The 17,259-nt window shown below is 46.8% G+C and overlaps 1 long non-coding RNA gene and 1 pseudogene across 1 annotated transcript in view; one reads left to right on the top strand and one right to left on the bottom strand.

The window, feature by feature from the left end:
- Positions 1-17,259, bottom strand: part of LOC149332979 (uncharacterized) — a 90,003-nt gene that overhangs the window by 33,732 nt on the left and 39,012 nt on the right. The window lies entirely within an intron of this gene.
- LOC149332981 (uncharacterized) lies at positions 11,906-14,639 on the top strand (annotated as a pseudogene).

Below are 17,259 nucleotides of genomic sequence, written 5' to 3'. Positions count from 1 at the left end.
GAAATGTAAACAAATGAGGCAGAATGATGGCCGTCGCTTGAAGAAAAGAAATAAAACCGAAACTAAACACTTAATAGCGGGTCATCCCTCCATTGGCGCTGATTACTTCAGGCATCCTCGATGGAAGGGAGGCATAGAGGGCTTCAACGCAGCTCGCGTCCTCGCGGATGGCGTTCCACGCTCTTTGGACGGTGACCCACAACTCGTCGCGGGATGCACTGTGGAGGCTTTGTTTGCATAACGTGCTCTTCATTCAGCCTCAGACATGTTCAATAATTAGAGACCGGATTTTAGGCAAATGCCTATTTTTTTCAACGCTTCGTAGGCGCACCATTTTTACAGAAGTGCACGAATTAGGTATTGACAATATGTTTAATACTATTTTTATAGTGCCTATAAATGCCTATTTTGGGTGTCAGTGCCTATAAATGCCTATTTCCGACGTCGGTGCCTAAAAATGCCCTATTTTACAGAAAAGGGGTCTGAAATACGCTGTGGTTTTGCTTTCAGATTCTGTTTGCTTTCGAATCCATTCCGGTTTTGAGTACAACACACACGTTGCAACATTAGATGACCTCGTCAGTTGGCTGTGGTGAACACTGCACCTACGCCGGCTGCGTACACAGTACCAACCACGTCAGCCGAAAATATCGAAGCAACCTTTTTCCTATTTTCTGCCATTTTATCATGGCAGCTTCTTGATGACTTTGGCTGTTAAAGTGGTAGTTGACCAGACGGCACCACATTTCGGAAAGTATACGGAGTAAGTTACAGGTTCCTCCAATAATTCCCAGCTGGATCCAATTGAAACCAACAGTAAAATGTTCCATAAACCTGCTGGAAACAGTTTAACGGATTAAAATTTCCACCTGGGTAACCTGCCTTATTTTCGTTCCTTGTGCCCCAGCCGCATGCAATCTTCCATCAAATGGCATTTGGCGGTAATTTTGTTGGAGCAGGCCGCACTAGTCAGCTGGCAGTCGTGCTTGCATACGAAAACGTATTCGTGCACTCAAACCATAGAGTAAATGACTCAATGTTCATTTAATGGTTGCATGAAGGCCACTCTTCCGGCATCGCTACCGCGCCATATTCTCTCGATCCTTAAATCGAAATGGTTTCTTCGCTCTTCAATCAATTTCTAAATGCATGGCCTTCTCTTAAAGTGTTCATTGTTTCTACTTTTGTACACGACAAGCGAATTGTTTGTTTCGAGGTATACTAAAGTGTTTTAAAAGGGTTGGTAGCCATTCATTTTGCTCTGCTGAAGCATTTGTATTGTACGAAAAGTTGAGCGACAGCCTTAAAAGAAAACGGCTTCTAATGTTCGAATCTTGCTTAAGGTCCGAAATCATTCCTGCTGTGTTTTTGTTTTATTTTATGGCAGATATTGCGCGCTGAAATTCGGAACAGTGTGCACTTTTGATAAAGTTTATAGTGCCTATTTTTCTCCGTTAGGTGCCTAAAATTCAATTTTAGCCGCCTATTTATGGCGCCTAAAACGTGCTTTTTAGTGCCTAAAAATCCGGCCTTTATCAATAATATTCATGTCCGCACCTTTAGGGATCCATTGAAGCTGGGGTACACCACGTTCTTCTAGCAATGTCTTGACCCGCCTTGCTGTGTGGATGGGGGATAGGTCTTGTTGAAACAAAAAGTTTCCGTCGGGAAACGAGCCATCCAAGACATACGGAATCAATGCATAGTCCAAGATCTCGCTGTACTTTTCACAGGTCAGGGTGCCTTCAATTCGGACCAGTGGACCGAGTCCTTCCCACGACATGGCTCCCCATACATTGACCGCTGTCCTGCCACTTGCAGCGACATTCTGAATATATTCTTGGTCATAGCGAGCGTTGTCAGGACGCCAAACCCGCCGTGTCTGGTCCCAGACGATGGTGAATGTCGACTCATCTGAAAAAACGACCGTTTTGCACTCGTCAACACTCCAGCCACTGTGCTCATTGGCGAACTAGAGGCGGGCCGCTTTGTTTTGCTGCGTCAACTGTGGCTTCTGCACGGCCACCCGGCTCTTTAGACCACCTTCAGCCAACAGTCTCTTCACAGTTGAGATAGATGCAGAAACCCCTGCAGCATCGGAGAACTCTTGCGCGGTGCCGAACGGTTAGCGTAAGCTGCCGCGAGCAAAACTTCATCTTCTGTTGCCTGTGGGCGCCGTTTATGTGGAGCATCTGAAATGCGGCCTTCGTTTCGATACGCTTGCACGATGCGGTTTACTGTGTGCGTTGACCGCCCCATAATCTCTGCAATTCTGCGCTGAGTGTAGGACCTCATGGAAAGTTCTACAATCCGTAAACGTTCGCTTTCCGGAACTCTAGCCATAATCGCAGCAGCAATGCGCTCAGCTCTTCCGACACCGGCACAAACAGTGAAGACAACTACACTCACTGCGACTGATAAATTAAAATAAAACGATAAGAAAAGGAAGGAAACAATCAACTGCATCATGCGCCTTGCATTCGTCACGCAAGCGCCGGCGATACGATAACGCCATGGTACTGCCAAGAGCAGACGACGCAGGGGAGAAGAATGAATGCTGGAATAGCAAAATCCTTTCCCTTTTGTTTTCAAGCTCGTCGCTTGTCGGCCCCACCATGCTTCCGGGGAGCGCTCCGGCCACGCTGCTTGAGGTTGCAAGTCATATTGAGGTCGGCGTTCCTGGCCTGGTGTGCAGACGCGTGTGCGTATGGGCTCCGGCCATTTCTCCTATTTTGACCGACTTTTGACCTTCCGCCGACTTTTATTGTGTCTCCCGAAGTTCACGAAGGTGCTCGGCACCTGCCCAGCCCAATTTCGGGACCGGCACTCCGTTTCTGTGACCTGCATGGACACTTGTTTCCACCGAGCGCAGCGCCAGCCTCGCTGAGCCTACCACCGCTGGCGATAGGCTCTGCTTCGCAGCCGGGCCCAGTGCTTCGCCAAGCATGGACGTCGTCACCGTGGAGGGGGAGGATCTAGCCCCTCAAGATTACATATCCACGGACTGGACCTACGTAGCCCGCTGCTACGAACGCGGCTCCACCGCTTCTTCATCGAAACGCACTCCCAAGCCACCACTGACGGAGTCGCCTTCCGCGTCCGCCCAGCATACCGCGTCCCAGCAGCTACCTCGAGGTGCACCGTCACTGCCACGTCTCCCTCTTGAGGACTTTAAAGTCATCATTCGCCCTCGCGGGGGCCTCAATCTGCGTGCCTGGGGCGAGAACGCTCATCGCAGAGCAATCACCTCAAGCCTTCGTTTGACCGACTCCGATAGCGCAGAGGACCGCCTTCGGGTGAATTTCGTTCACAACACCCTCACCTTTAGCACCCCGAACCGGGACGGCGCCATCACTTACACGAAGCTACAGGAAATCATCCTGGGTCCGACAAGCTACCCAGTTGCCACCTATTTGGCCCCACCAGGCGCATACGTCCGAGGTATCATTCACCACCAAACATGGATGAGACCCAGGAGGAAATCATGGAGTACTTGATACCCCAGAATCCAGAACACTGCATTCTCTACGCCCGCCGTTTAGGCAAGACCCAATCTATTGTCATCAGATAACCACAGTTATTCTGCCAACCATGGTTACCGCAAACTGAGGCTGGCCACCTCAGTCAAGCATAGGAACTGGCAATATGGCCGCCACCATGTCCGACGCTACCGACGCCTGCAGCTCGGCTCCCAGCGAAACATCTTCCCCAAAGCGTGTTATCTGGTCTGTGGCGACGACAGAGGCGTTGATACGCATCTGGGAAGATCATCTGACGACGCTGCGCTCAAACACTCGCAACGCGCGCATATATCGCGTCATGGTTGACGCGCTGAACTCGGGCCTGCCGGCGGGAGAAGGCCCGTACACTGCGAAGCAAGTTCGCCAAAAACTTGAAAACCTCAACAAACACTACCGGTGAGTGGAATTGTCCTTTCCTAATAATGAAACAATGAATTCTGTCGGAAGTATGTGTGATGTTGCAGCATTGACGCTCAAGACAGGGACGCCGCACTGTTAACATTGGTTAGCACTGGTGTAGTTAGGCCTTCTCCGCAGTCGCGACACCGCGCCGACATGCTAGCAGGATTCTGCGGGGCTGCCTTGAAAACCTATTTTCTGTCGTACGCATAAGGAAGCCGGTTCCGAATGCATAGATATGAAGTGTGCATTGAAGCTTGTTTGCGTAAGTCAGTTTTTGCACACACCAACGACAACGAACTATGAAGTCGACGATGGCCAATACCTTGTTGACATGCTGTCGAAAGGCCTGAAAGAGCACACCGAAGCCGAAGTAGAAGACATTGACGACGCGGAAATACCTTTCATTGAGGCGCTATCATCAGCTGATTGTGCCATCCTGTTTCACATTGGTGGCTTTCTGATGAAAAGCATCATCAAAGCGGTTAACTCGTGTGAGCAGTGCAAGGCCGCATTCTTGGGGTCCAGCAGCAGCGAGCATGCACATTTAACTGCGCTCAAGGAATATGTTTGCAATGGCAACAGCCTTCCCTATCCAAACTATGCAGTCATGAGCACTCTACAGTCTTGTGAGGAGCATTTCAGGGGCATCACCACTTGGACGGATAATGCACTCACCATGAAATCGCCAGTGCAGGTCGTGACTGCATATCTGAACAAAATGTTGCGACCTAATCTTGAAACTTGCGAGCAGCACAAGGAAGCCGTGCAGAAGATGCTCATCTCAAGCTATACAGTGGTCAACCAGTAAATATATACAGGGTCTTGCATATTTGGGGGCCGGGTTTTAAGAAATTCCTATGTAAAATCTACTACCCCATTCTAGCTGAAATAATGTTCACAAAGTAGCGAAATGTGGTCTACGTTATCTGATAAATGATTCAACATCGGTACTTGCCTAGATTTTCCGGAATGGATGGAAAACTGCTCTCGGCGGCGTGCACATTTTTTGCAGAAGCGAGTCGAGGAGCTGCGTTGACATGGTGCGCCATCTGTCGAGCGGAGAGGCAACCCGGCAAGGCCGTTGGCGCGCTTGCCGGAGATGGCGGTCGCCTCGCCGCTCGACAGATGGCGCACCATGTCAACGCAGCTCCTCGACTCGCTTCTGCAAAAAATGTGCACGCCGCCGAGAGCAGTTTTCCATCCATTCCGGAAAATCTAGGCAAGTACCGATGTTGAATCACTTATCAGATAACGTAGACCACATTTCGCTACTTTGTGAACATTATTTCAGCTCGAATGGGGTAGTAGATTTTACATAGGAATTTTTTAAAACCCGGCCCCCAAATATTCAAGACCCTGTAGAGTTTGAATCCTATGATAACTATGTTATATTATTTCAATCTGAATGGATGGCTCCAAATCAGGATATAAGTTTGTGCAGTTTTGTGTCCACTCTTAGCCGGCAACACCAGCCTCATCATTTTGCTGGATTATTTAGCTGCTTCTAGGGAATGTACCTTGAGTTGTCCTGCAAATTTAATGTGTTGCCAAATACTTCTTTCACTTGCAGGCCCCTCAGGCACACAGAGTGTGTGTATTTCAAGCCCCGGAGGGGAGACTGCTGCACTTCAGGTTGATTTCAGCTTTAAGCTTGACAGTGGCAGCTTTCCTGAAAACGTGCTAGTCTGCCTGAGGCCAGGCGGTCCACTTCTTCGCCCAAAAGAAAGGCGGGACCTTGTACAATGCACTGTTGGGCAAATGATGGCAAAACGCTCATGGCCCAAAAGAGAATTTATCCGAAGCTTGGCTGAGATTGTTTTAAAAGAATTCCCCATACTAAAAGGACAGGGGTGTGGACGGGTGCCTGCTAGGCCGTGGACATGATTCGCTGTTCCAGCAAATGGAAAACAGAGTGGAGAATATAACCCGTGGCAAAAGGCGACCATCCCAAGTACTGGACCGACATGCAAAGAAGCGTGCCAACGTTCCATGGTCGCAAAAGGCGACCATCCCAAGTACTGGACCGACGTGCAAAGAAGCGTGCCAACGTTCCATGGTCGCAAAAGGCGACCATCCCAAGTACTGGACCGACATGCAAAGAAGCGTGCCAACGTTCCATGGTCGCAAAAGGCGACCATCCCAAGTACTGGACCGACATGCAAAGAAGCGTGCCAACGTTCCATGGTCGCAAAAGGTGACCATCCCAAGTACTGGACCGACATGCAAAGAAGCGTGCCAACGTTCCATGGTCGCAAAAGGCGACCATCCCAAGTACTGGACCGACATGCAAAGAAGCGTGCCAACGTTCCATGGTCGCAAAAGGTGACCATCCCAAGTACTGGACCGACATGCAAAGAAGCGTGCCAACGTTCCATGGTCGCAAAAGGCGACCATCCCAAGTACTGGACCGACATGCAAAGAAGCGTGCCAACGTTCCATGGTCGCAAAAGGTGACCATCCCAAGTACTGGACCGACATGCAAAGAAGCGTGCCAACGTTCCATGGTCGCAAAAGGCGACCATCCCAAGTACTGGACCGACATGCAAAGAAGCGTGCCAACGTTCCATGGTCGCAAAAGGTGACCATCCCAAGTACTGGACCGACATGCAAAGAAGCGTGCCAACGTTCCATGGTCGCAAAAGGTGACCATCCCAAGTACTGGACCGACATGCAAAGAAGCGTGCCAACGTTCCATGGTCGCAAAAGGCGACCATCCCAAGTACTGGACCGACATGCAAAGAAGCGTGCCAACGTTTACTACGGGTGCTAAATTGGCAACCAATCCTGGATGCAAGTGGTGACAGCATTGAAGAGAATATACGATTTTTGAGGCAGGAGGGCCTCAAGAGTGCCAGAGAAATCAAGCTGCCTTTGGCGCTCCAATACATGCAAGAAACATAAGGTGACCAGAGAGACTACATCAATTCGAACGATCCAGTGCACCAGACGAGTGAAATCAAAGAACAGTGGCCTCTGCTTTACCATGCCCAGTTTTTCTATGGACATGCAGACCAGCTGCTAGGAAAAGATGTAAAGGTGAAGGTTGCTACTGCTGTATTGATCAGAAATGCTTGTCATTATTCTGGTGCTTAAAACCTAATAAGATTATTAAAAACAAATTATAATTTAGTAAGGGTAGAGCGCTTTTTTACATCATGATATAGTCATTGCTCCAAATCACATTGGCAGCAATGCTTTAGAGAACAGTAATTTCATTTGGTGTGAAATTCTGCAACGTCTTCACTTCACCTTTCTCCCACTAGGGCGGCAGCAGCCTGTATCAAAACAGATTTAAATTTTCATGGAAGCCAAGAAAACTTGTGCTCAATTCTTGCAAACTCTTCGGGTGACCTGCATTTATTCTGTACTTCTATACATAGAAATCAAAGCACTGTGGCAAAGCTATCCGCATATCATGCCGGCCATTTATGAAGCTTTTTCATTTGTAGTGCTAGTGCTTGTCACTATCAAGAGCCTGCATTTATGCTGCACTTCTATACATGTAAATCGAAGCGCTGTGGTAAAGTTATCTGACAATCACGCCAGCCATTTATGAAGCTTTTCAGTCATTTGCAGTGCTCGCGCCCAAGAGAATTGAAGAGTTCTCTCTTAGTATAATTTTTCACCACCTGAGACAGATGCAGTCTGTTGATGATACCTTTCATAATGAATGCGAATGTAGTTTTACTCATCTCCTGAGTTTATTTCCAGGCCATATCTGAAGAAAAAACAACACTCTGCGCTCTTGCACAGGCCAACCACCTCAAACCATTATGAAAAAGGAGGTGCTATACTACTATGTACAAACGGAGCAGGAGGAAAGTAGGGGCAACAGAGGAACAAAAGAAGCCGCTTTTGTGCCACTTATCTCAGCCCATTTCAAGGACGATGTTCGCCAACTCTTGAGTTTTTGAAGTGAGTTGCTTGCTCTTTCTGACCTCGAAACTGTAGTTAGATGTAAATTAAAATAAGGGCAGCTGGCTGCAGCGACTCACAGCAAGCTCACTATGTTATTCTGCCTAACAATCGGTATAATAAGAGAAGTTGACGTCATATGACCTTTTCAAAATGATACCGAATGCATCTCTGAATACTTCCTTTGATCAGTGCCATAAAATGTGATTTTGTATTGACACAAACAGTCTAGAAGGCAACATTTAGGCAATTTAATTATGTCGATAGGACACGCTAACATGTTACATGCTGCTGTCATCCTGTGGATAGGACACAGAGCAGTGCTAATGCCTATTATCTCGTGTTTCAGTTAGAATGCGTTGTGTTGTCGTTTGCTGGTTCTCATCTCCAGAAATTATGATCGTCACTCAAGCATCACAAACATTAAATTATCGCTCTCTCTTTGTACCTTGCAATCACGAAGATTAATTGCCCTAGTCTGCTTATTTCACAAGATAGTCTATAGTACTAATCATCCGACTCTCCCTCTTGCGCAGCCTCACCGCACCTCGCGCCGTTTAAACAACCATCTCAGCTTCCAACGCCTTTCAGGTAAAACCGTTGCATTCAATTCATCCGCTTTGTTCACTGGAATGGTCTTCCGGAACACATCGTCAATATTCGTGATCCAGCTTCTTTTAGGACCGAAATAATAGCCATTTTTTCTGATTACTGACAGGTCAATAACTATTGTATAATGATGACAGAAGCCAACAGCCACAGAAGCCAAGGGGCACAGGGGATTTTTTTTTATTTATTTATTTTGTGGTGTTGATCAATTTAGAATATTACTGAATATATTATCGCTTAAAGCTAATTGATTAGAAAAGCAGAAGAAAAAGCAACCACATGCCGCCGGTGGGATCAGAACCCACGACCTCCGAATTACGCGTCCGGTGCTCTACCTCTGAGCTACGGCGACGGCTGTTAAATCTTCTGCTTTCGGGGGTATTTATGTTTACAAGTAACCTAACCTTGAGTGTGTTCATCAGCGCCACCCACGTTCATAAGCGGCGGACGTCGAACATCCTGAGTTTCCGCAGGTGTGACGTAGAACGTCATCGAACGGAGAGGGTGGAAGCTGCGTGAGAACCCTCTTATGCTTCCGCCAGCCCCTTGGCTTCTGTGGCTGTTGGCTTCTGTCATATTTATAACGAGCCCCTCATTCCCCTTCCCTTGTTTGCTTAATTGTATAATGATGTTTTTTGTTTTATGATGAGTACTACAGTCAATTAGCATTGTGCAATGATGTTATGTTTAATGAGTACTAACAGTCAATCAGCATTGTATAATCATGTTATTCATGCTCCTGTTATTACCCCTATTTATGTAATCCCCCCCTCACACAATACTCCAACTCTTGGAGCCTGTGAGGCAACCTGAGTAAATAAATAAATAAATAAGTATTTGGTGCAGGCAATCGCTTGTTCTTGCCAAAGTGCTTGCAGCAGTAGGGTTCTTGAGGGAATATTATAATATATGAAAGCTGTTTAAATTTCATGAGTTGCATTTTCACTATGATAGAAATTGTGACAGGATATGAACTTTCACTTTTTGCTGGGTTAGTTTTCTGCTGTACTCGCGACACAGACGGTTATTGGAGGTATCCACTGCCACTATTTTTGACACACACGGCGACGAAGACCTCTTCTTTTTTGTCACTTTTTTAGCCTCAAATAGAATCCTTTCTTAAATGAGCCCTGGTGTAGGCTTAGGTACACCATGACTGAATGACTTTTACAGAGGACCAGTTTTCCCTCTGGACTGCTGAAAGTGATGACTACGACCATAACCACAACATTGAGTAATGCCTCTTTTCTTTTAATTGAAATGGTTTTCATGCTCTGTTACTAATCTCTTATGCGGGCTCTCCTTTATGCTGTAGGTCTCCCAAAAGAAAGTTCAAGTTGGGTACATGCCGAGGTACTTCTCCTGATTTCATCTTATGAGAATCATAAAGAAGACTTCAGTGACAGAAAGAGAAAGAGGAAAGACATTTGGAAACAAATTAGTGAAGAAATGTGCAAGCACGGGTACACACGAACTGCTGTGGACTGTGAAACGAAGTTCAAAGGCTCAAACGCACGCATGACAAGCACCACCAGCACAAGAAGAAGATTGGGAGAGAAAGAAAGGAGAGGGCATTGTTCCAGGTGATGGATGACTTGCTTGCAAATAGCATACAGTACCAGGCTCCAGTGGCGTCAAGCCAGCTCCCACAGCTCTCCACCTCAGCTGCCTGCACATTAGCTGTGGCCACCCCGTGCAGCATCAACGAACCACCGACAACAACAGAAGACAATGTGCACTGCGAAAAGAACTCAAGAAATGATGGTGCCCCGCACCAGAAAAGCAAACCAAATGTGAAGCGTCGCCGAACACCGGCAGCTGTATTGGAGGAAATTCTATTGAACTTGCACAAATGGCAGGATGAAGAAAGAAGACGATACCAGCAGCAATTAAAGATGCAGAGGCTTAAACTGCATATGCTGAAATGCCTCGCAGCACTGGATAAGCAGCAGTGAACTTTGTGATGTTCTTTTTGTGTGTCATGTTGGGGCAAACACTTCGTTCATTTTGTATGAGTTTGCTGTTTGAATACTGTGCTATTTCTCAGTTTATAGTCTAGTCAGTGATCGCTGTACAGGCCGGTACCGCCCAGTTTAGATTTTGTTCGGAAAAAACATCCAGACACTGTGTTCAACATTTTATTGCCAGTGAGAGTTCTTCTGGCCAAAAATGATCAACTCATGTATACAATAAATAATTTCACCACATAGGGCTTGTGTGTGTGATGCATCTTGCATGAATAGTACTTCGAGACTGGAAGTACCCTGCCCGTTGTAAACCTTAACACTACTTTCTGCACAGGAAGCAAGTTATTGAAACCCTCTTCATTGTAGCATGGCTGTCCGCAGCCTCTCTGTCCTCATCATCAAGAGGTGGATCTGCATCACTATCTTCCTCCATGGTGCTGTCATCATCACCGAATGTGTCCGCATTGAAGGATTATGTTGTGAACAAGGCACGATGCCGCAATATAGTTGCTCGTTCTCACAGTGGGTTTCATGTCAAGGTACTTAAGCCTTCTGAATTTTCCTTTCAGCTGAGCAAAAGCTCGCTTAATTACTGACCTTGCTGCTCCTAGCGTTTCATTGAACTTGACCTCCTGTGTTGTCAACTGGCCATTCTGTACAGCCGCATGAGACCCATTGACAGGGGATAAGCAGAGTCACCTAGTTCAGCACTGAGGACTCTGTTGTCGTCGTGAAACCCAAGGGAACGCTGAATTTGTCAAATTACAAGGGTACCCCATCAGATAGGAGAAGCTATATATGCTGCTGCCGGCATCGAACGCAAATCACAAGCACTTGCAATATGGCCAGCGTGGGATCAGAACATAGTCACTGTTGGAATTCGAGACGCAGCACTTATTCGGCAAGTCCTCGCGGTGGAGAGTCTACGGATTGGCGGCCAATTACAAACGATGTAAGTCTACCTCAAGATGCCCGAAAATACGTGCCGTGGAGTAATTCAAGTGGCTTCCAAAGTTTCCGAAGCAGATATTGCTCAAGCTATTTACTCGCCAGGCACTCCCGTGGTGGGTGTGAGGAAATTAGGAGAGTCGAACGCGGCGGTGATTACGTTCGAGGGCCGTAAAGTGCCGTTTAACGTGTTCTACTGGGGAGAGGCTGTGCCCGTCCATCTCTACCGGAAGACCACACCAGCTTGCACCCGCTGCGGAACAGTGGGACATAGAGCGGACATTTGCCCTAATCCACGAGATAAGCTCTGCCGGGCCTGTGGAAACATCGTCCAAGAAGAGGGGCACGAGTGCCAGCCCCGATGCCTAGTGTGTGGGGGCGGACATCTCACAAACTCCGCAGACTGCACCTCGAAATACAGGAATGGTGCCGGAGCCGGGCGGAAGGAAATCCAGCAACCAGCGTCAAATCCAGAGAGGACCGGAAGAATTCAGGGCCTGGGCCACAACCACAGAAGAAGCGGATCCTGCAGCGAAGACCGCAATGGGGGCGTCCCGGCAGGGGCCTGAAGGAAGCGGTCGTCCAGGCGACAAGAAATCGGGAACAGCCGGATCGAAGGAAACCACGGGCAGCAAGGTGAGCTTGGCACAGGTTGCCGCTTCCCCGCCTCCCACGTTGGCTGTTGGAGAAACTAGAGGAGGAAAATAGCAGATTAAAAGAGGAACTAGCGAAGTATAAAAGTCAGGAACTGAGAACATCGGCAGGGGGAGTAAATATGCCAGAAACGCCTGGCGTACCTGCAATGGAGGAGGATGCTTCCCTCCCTGCTACTCAGCAGGCACTAACTCCTGTCCCCCAGGGTGAGAAAAAGGAGGAGGAGGAGAGAAACAGTAACGCAGTGGCGACTGAGACCGATAAGGGGGCCGGTGCCAGAGAGAAAGAAGCCAGGATTGAGGCTATTGTGGAGCGATGTTTGCTGAACAACCTTCCGCGTTTGGAAGCTCGCACAACGCAAAATATACAGGCGAGCCTTGAAGGAACTCTACAAATTATTATTGAGAAAAACGTTCAGGCAGCTATTGAAAGGGGCATTCAGGCAGTGGTAGAGCGGGTCTTACAGGGCATCTTGGAGCCCCGTCTGATTAAGCTGCAAGCCTTTGAAATCAGAATCGATCGGAAATTTCAGGAGCTTGCGAAGTGTACGCAGACGAAGGTTCCAAAATTAACTGGCCAGGTGGCTAATAGACAGCTTGCAGCTGATGATTTGCCCGACACCGGAGTGGACGCACCAAGCGCGATTTCCTTTAGTGTTCAACATGGCCCACCCTCCTAAATTGCAGATTTTGCAGTGGAACTGCCGGGGGTTTAGAAAGAAGAGGGATTCGCTACAGCAATACGTAGAGTCGTTGGATAAATTACCAGATATTATTGCACTGCAGGACGTGAATCCAGCTACGCTTCACGCCATTGAGCCCGAGTCCTTTTTGGCACAGTGCAAATTTTGTGGCCAGAAGGCATACTTATACCATATGGTATGGGCTTGTCAGAAAAATGACAGCATTGACATCATAAATCAGCCAACGCGGGAGGGCTGGGAGGCGGCCCTGTCCAGCTCGGACCTCGAGGAACAACGAGCCCTCGTCGCCAGAGCACCGGCAGCGGCTTTCACCAACAGCGTCCCGGACTAGGGACCCGATCAGCCTTCCCTTCAACTAAGGCACTGTGGCTTTAAATAAACGTTTTCATCGTCATCATCTCTCATCATGCCTCCTGAAGGGGAGCGATATAGCAAGTGTCAATAAAGGCTCGCGGGGCAGTTTTCCCGCCACAGTAACAATGGTGTAACGTCTGTTCACTACAACAATTAGTGCCATTTTTGGCTGCAGAACGAGAAGCGATTCTCCTGCTACCAAAGACAAGGCACAGCCACATATCGGACTGTTTATTTTGCCCGCGGTTATTAAGAACCAATGTGAATGAACAAGGCTCTTGCCTGAGCAATGCTGGAGCATTTGGCTGGCAAGGATAAATAGAAAGGACTTGAAGAATGATAAGTATGTCTGTGTTTGCGGTCTTCACTTCGTCAAAGGTAAAGGCATTTTCAGATTATGCCGTTTTATAACTAACTCGCCTGGCCACTTCTCTTTCCTGCTACCAATAGTTTACATGCGGCATTCAGACGAGCTTTTTCTGAAAGCGCTAGTCATAGCTCTGTAGATTGCTAACTGTGCGCTTTACATTGCAATTAATACACAGTACATGTGCAGTTAATGCATTTGCATGTGTGTTCCTTCAAAGGGAAGCCTGCCAATTTGATGGATGATGGAAATCCGGACTGGGCACAGAGTCTGCGGTTGGGCCACGGCCGTTATGACCATACTACTGTGGTTGCATCCACGCGTTGCATGCGGTGTAAACGGCGACAGCAGAATAAGCCACATGCTGCTGCATTGTGCAACAGTCCATGAGGCCTGTAACACCACCTGAGCATGCCACAGGCTTGGAACTAGAGCCTGATGAGCCCACTCCAATGGACCCCCATTCTGGGATCCAGTATGACACGTTCGTGTGCATACGATTTCCAAGCTTGTTAGTCTAAAGGTCTCTCAATTTTATTATGTCCAGAGTTTCACAAGGCAATTCTGTTGATCTGCTTCTTTTTCCAGAGACAGAGACCTCCAATTGCTAGAGGAAGATTACGGCAAACTATCTGTTGAGCTCCTCACGGTGAACAGGCAAAAAGAGGAAATGGAAATGTCCGAAGCGTCCTTGCGTGAAGACCTCAACAAAGTGTTATTCTACACAGGTCTTCCAAATTTTGTATTTATAATGGCTGTGTTCAACCTCCTAAAGACGTTTGTTAAGCACACACCACAATACTCACTAGGAAAGTTTCAAAAATTTTTAGTGTTTGTAATGAAGCTGAAGTTAAACCTGCCATACCAGGACCTTGCTTATCGCTTTAACATATCAGAATCAACTGTATGTTGGATAATTTGACAAATGGCTACATGTTGCATTTTGCCTCTCATTTCATGGCCCTCAAGGCATGCATTAAGGAGGATTGCCTCAAGCCTTTTTTGACTCATTCGGAGAGAAGGTAGCGGTCATAGTCGACTGCTTTGAGATCAAGCTTGAACGGCCGTCATCCCTGTAACCAAGATGTTAGACTTGGTCCCAGTGCAAATCTAGGAATACAGCCAAGTACCTCATAGGAATATCTGCCAAACTGGCAGATGTGTTAATGACCGGGCACGCGAACATAATAATTCTCTGAAAAATTCGTCAGATCCAAATACTCTCCTACGTCACTGCAGGAGTTGAAAAAATGTGTTCCAGGTTTTAACAACATTTCTGTTATTGGAAAAGGGAAAAACAGGGAGGAGAGGGAAATCCTCGAGGCCTTTCATATTAGGCTGCAAAACAGTGACACATGCGTCAGTGCACCGTCCTTGCATCTCACTAGCAAGGAAGTTAATTTCCTAAGCAGAAGTGTGCGCGTGCAAGATTGATAGGCATATTATCTGTATTTTGTTGCTTGCCAGTGTTGGAGCATGTATCCACTCCTCGGTGATCTGCCACTTATGTATCTGTTTGTTTTGTTTGGTGTGTCTGATACTCATGCGTCTTCTGGTGACCTAGGTTGGCCGTTTCTTGATTAAACTTCAGTTGTTAGTCCAGCGTTGTCCTGTGTTCTTCTTCTCCTCGTGTCTCGTTCTTTCGCTGGTGAAGTTATGTCTGATGTACACCAACTAGCCCACATGGGTACCTTGTTACAGGAATATGTCCTCAGGGAGTGAGCACCTTTATTTCCGATGGTTGGGGAGGGAGGACCCCTGACAAATATATTACTGAACACTGCAGCATTCTTGACCATTTATCTCACGGTGATGTGGTACTGGCCGACAGAGGCTTTGATACTGCTGACAGTGTAGGCTTGCACTGTGCAAAGCTCCACATACCTGCATTCACCAAAGGCAAAAGACAATTGTCAGCAGTAGATGTCAAGGCAATGAGAAATTTTGCAAATGTCAGAATTCACGTTGAGAGGGTGATAGGATTGGTTCGTAAGAAGTACGTCATAATGAAATCTGTTCTGCCACTAAAGAATGCGACTCCCAAACAAGGACACCAGTTCACACCTCTAGACAAAATCGTCAACGTTTGCTGTGCACTGACAAATTTCTGTCAATCTGTTGTTCCTGCAAATCCAGAGTCATGTAGCTAAGCTTGCCGAGTATGCTTGGTGTTTGGAAAAGGCTATTCTTCCATATACTGTGCAAAATATGTTTACTAGCAACAAATTTTTTACCTGTAATATTTTTACTGTACGCAGTATGAAGGCTGCCAGTTCTTTCTTGCTTCTACAACCCTACATCTAATGTTATAACATTCATTCAGCACTAAGGAACAAGTACACAAAAAAAAGATACCACAGGACGGGCGCTAACTGCCCACTCTTTATTGCTGGCAGTGTGATATACTGACTAAAGCCAACTTTCACTTCATACCGCACTGATAAAAACTGCCTAGTGACCTCTCAGGTCTGCATCACATCATCACATCAAAGACAAATGCAACCACTGTTGCATTTGAAGGGGAAAGTTCATGGACATTGAGAGTTACAGTTGTCTTTCAATCCTTCTGTCGTTCGCCTAGCTTGTACTTGGGCATAGCATAGTTTATTGGTCACTACATGTGTGATGGATGAGTATGACCTTCTGTTTCGGAGTGTGTTCCAAGAGACATTGCACAGCAGATCAGAAGACACCATCTCGGGATGCATAGTGCCACTCGAGGAAAGCATTGTGGCAGTCACTGGTTACGTGGCCAAACTTCTCTAGGAGTTTCTTCCTATTCCACATGCTCCGTGTACTGTGTCTGTGTACTGCTCTGTGTCGTGGTGCCAGAACAATGGCAGAACGCACAAGAAGCCAGGAAATAGTTTCTTTCGTACACCACAAGACAGCAGGTGTGTTGAGTTTTCTTAAGTTTTGGATTTCTTTACGCTTACTGTCTGCGCAGTAAGGGTGAAAACAAAAATCGTTTATTCACATTTCTAGCGCTAGCTTCATAATAGGAAGGCTTGGGCAAAACGGCTTCTTCATTTAAGTTTAATGTATTGTAGATTATTACCATTACGGGTTACTAAATATTGTAATGATTATTTCGGAATGCTTGCAGTGGCAGAGCGACTAAACAATTTTTATGTTTATTTTAGATAAGCCGTAAAAGAAGTGGCAAAAAAGGATAAGTGAGCAGGGCTCTCAATACTGGCTTTGTCTGATACGTATTATTTTAAGTGGTGTACATGCTAATTCAAGACCCCCTCGAGAAAGTAAAGTTATGCTTTTTGGTCAGCGCCTACCATAAAAGCTTGCTGCAGCCCCCACAATTTTTTATTCCTTTATTTTTTTATTCCTTAAAGAGTGGCTATATTAACTGCCTCTGGTACAAACACCTTGTGGTACCAAGTGTAAGAATATTATTCAAGCAATTACCTTTACACTAGGGACTTCATCGCCACTGCAGGATAGCAGTACACTGGAAGAGATGACCTAAGAAATCCGGCCAGCCATTTCACTGCTAAAGATTTCATGGACCTTGGCCACACAACGCTCACAAAGCCGACTGTGCCTAGTGTTCTGCCAGTTGTACAGTGTAAGTGTTTGACAGGAAATCAGTTCTCTGCAATGGCTGCAGCCTGTTTAAATTAAGTGTCGACAGTTTGCTCTGAAGGTGTTTATCTCACCGACTAACGACACTGGCTCTTAAAAAATCCTAAATTTTATTATGTCGAGGCTGTTACTTTTCATTCAGCAGGACATTTCCTTCAGTACTTAAGCAATGAACCTAGGCACATTTATTGTTAAAGACTCTGCAGGGCTATCTCGCCT

Source organism: Amblyomma mixtum, chromosome 8 (assembly GCF_055824585.1).
Source record: "Amblyomma mixtum isolate Tamu chromosome 8, ASM5582458v1, whole genome shotgun sequence".
Lineage (NCBI taxonomy): Eukaryota > Metazoa > Arthropoda > Arachnida > Ixodida > Ixodidae > Amblyomma > Amblyomma mixtum.
This window is presented reverse-complemented; position numbering and strand designations above follow the sequence as displayed.